General features: G+C 46.6%; 1 protein-coding gene across 1 annotated transcript in view; it reads right to left on the bottom strand.

Annotated features, from left to right (window-relative positions):
* SNX10 (sorting nexin 10) overlaps positions 1-2580 on the bottom strand; it is a 33027-nt gene that overhangs the window by 30224 nt on the left and 223 nt on the right. The gene's annotated exons all lie outside the window — the stretch shown is intronic.

The raw sequence follows: 2580 nt of genomic DNA, 5'->3' as shown, positions 1-2580 counted from the left end.
TGGTTAAAAAAAAAAAAAAAACAACACCAGAGAAGCATCTCCTTCTTTCATATGAAGAAAGTACAAAGCCATATGATCAAAGTAAAGAAGGTTTCAGTTGCTTGAAATGATGGCAGTTAGGAAAACTCTTCAATCAGTTTTTGCTCAAATGGGTCTGCAAGCCTGATTCCACTCTCTACTGTCACAAGGGCCCTACTTTTATAACAGTGCTCTTGACAATAGTGTTTTATTACACAGGATCAGAAGTAGAGCAGAACAAGTGGTGAAACAAGCCTATCTGGCATATCTGGGGTTGCTCAACTAGGAACAGGATATGGGAAACTTCAGAACAACACCTGCCATGACCTTTCCGAGCAGGAAAAGCTATTTTCTAAGAGTGTCACATGCTGGAGCAGCATGAGTTCTGTAAGAATTTCTAGGAGAACAAGCCTTGCCCTTATGGTGTTCCAGTCCTCACCTGCTCACTGCTACCACCTTACGGAATGCCACCGGTCCCTGCTAGATGGTGACAGGCACTGAGAGAAGACACATCATGCCATACTTCTCAGCTGACATATGGATGTAACGCTCCATCTCCTGTGCGTGAGAATTACTCAGCCTGACCTGAATGGGAAATTCCAGGGCACTCGGAGCCCACAGCAGAGCAGAGCACCACTGGCATCAGACCTAACATTGCTTCTATACTGGAAGCCATGCAGTGCTACAGGCATGCAACCATCCAGAAAGGAGCAAAGGAAAAAACAAACAAACAAAAAAAAAACAGAAAACTGATTGTCAAGATGGGACCTAGGTAATAGTTCATGGAACACTGTAGTAGTACTGCAGCAGCCTTCCAGAGGGCTATTCCTGACTGACTGCAGCAACTTTTTTTTTTTATTTTAAGAAAAAAGTAAGAAAAAAAAATACATCATTGAAACCAATTACTATATAAAAACTACTGCAGCAGGTTGTCACAAAACAGCTCATTTTAGGAAGGAGAATCTACTAGCTGGCATCCGCTGCTTTTCAGTGGCGTAGAAGCATTAATCCTTAAATCCAGCAGCTCACATTAACAGCAGCTAAGCTACAGAGAGACATAAAAGAAATAAGAACTACGACATCAATGTAATTTATAATGGGCTTTCCACTTGTATGGGCACTCAGAGGTGCTTTATTAAACAAATATTTTTGTCTGTACTTAAAGTCTCTTGTTTTCTGTTTATTTCACAAATTCCTTGGGACCCACAACTGCCTTTCTGCCTGTGTTTGCACAGCTTCTACACCACAGGGCAACTGAATAAGGCTTCTGGGTGCTGCTATCTCCTAATTAATTATACTATAACACTGGAAGTACTATGGTGTTAGTACTTAGCATTTTCAGAACGTATATCTCCTTTAAGTATATATACATACACACACACAAAAAGTAGAATGACAACAGTCATAAAGCTCACGCTGACTACAAGCCCTTAAAAGTATGTTAATGTGAGTGTGCACAGACAGAAGTTCTTCAAATTGAAATTAATTGAGGATAAAGCCTGCTTAGATTCAACATAACATACCCCGATGAACAACAAACTTCTGGAAATCAAGTCAGTCATTACAAACTTCCATAATATCATAGGCTGAAATAGGCATATAGATTATTTTTGCCTTCTTTACCAAGAAGACAGTAGCATTTTTCTACAGGGAGGCGTGCTCAGCTTGTGTCACTCGAGCTTGCCCCGACATCACTTTTAGTTTCAATTCCCCCAGCACTCCTAGGAAGAACGTCCTCTTTGCTCCACCCGGTGCCTGCCAACCCGAGAAGAGGACTGGGAAACACGAACTCAAGCCGCTGTTTCCCTCGTGCCGTTAGTAAGCGAGTCTGTGCAACGTTAGGGCCAGCCACACGGGCTGCGGCGATGCGGCCACGGGCTGGCTGGAAATCCCAAAGCACCTGGATGGACCAGAGCCAGTCCTTGGCGGGCTTACACAGCACTCCAGCCCGCTTTTACCTTCTGACCACTGCCGAAAGAGTTGAGCAATGCTTCCCCAGGATTGCCACGCACTCGGAGGGGCTGTGAGGATGTGACCACGTGTCTCCTCAGCGCTCTCAGCACAACCAGATAACCCGAGCAGAACCCCCCATCCCAGCGCCCGGCCCGAGCCCCACGGCCCGGCCTTCCTTCCCACGTGCCCCACAGCCCTCGGATTTGTCATCGCTGTAACATCGCTGACACAAACGAAGGCAGTCCCCTGGCTAACAAGTCGGCACAGCACGTTAATACAGATCATACACGAGACACGCGATTATATACGTTATATTTACATTATGTATGGGCACGCAGAGTTTTTGAGCGTCAGTATAACGCCGATAGCGCCAAAGGGAGTGGGCAATAAACGGGTTGGTTCAAAACAAGGACATTAATTACGTAAACCAACGTTCCTTACTGCCAGCACCGAAACGAGCCGCTACGTAGCCCTGCAACACGGGCTGAAGACAACCCAGTGCGGGCAGCAGCCCCACGGATCCCAGAGCCACGGACCCCAGCCGCCGCCCGAACCCTCACAGGGACGATCCCACCCCGCGCAGACGTGGGGAGACGACCCACGGGAGCC

This window comes from Meleagris gallopavo, chromosome 6, assembly GCF_000146605.3.
Source record: "Meleagris gallopavo isolate NT-WF06-2002-E0010 breed Aviagen turkey brand Nicholas breeding stock chromosome 6, Turkey_5.1, whole genome shotgun sequence".
Taxonomy (NCBI): Eukaryota; Metazoa; Chordata; class Aves; order Galliformes; family Phasianidae; genus Meleagris; species Meleagris gallopavo.
The sequence above is the reverse complement of the archived record's forward strand: the minus strand, read 5'-3'. Positions and strand labels throughout refer to the sequence as shown.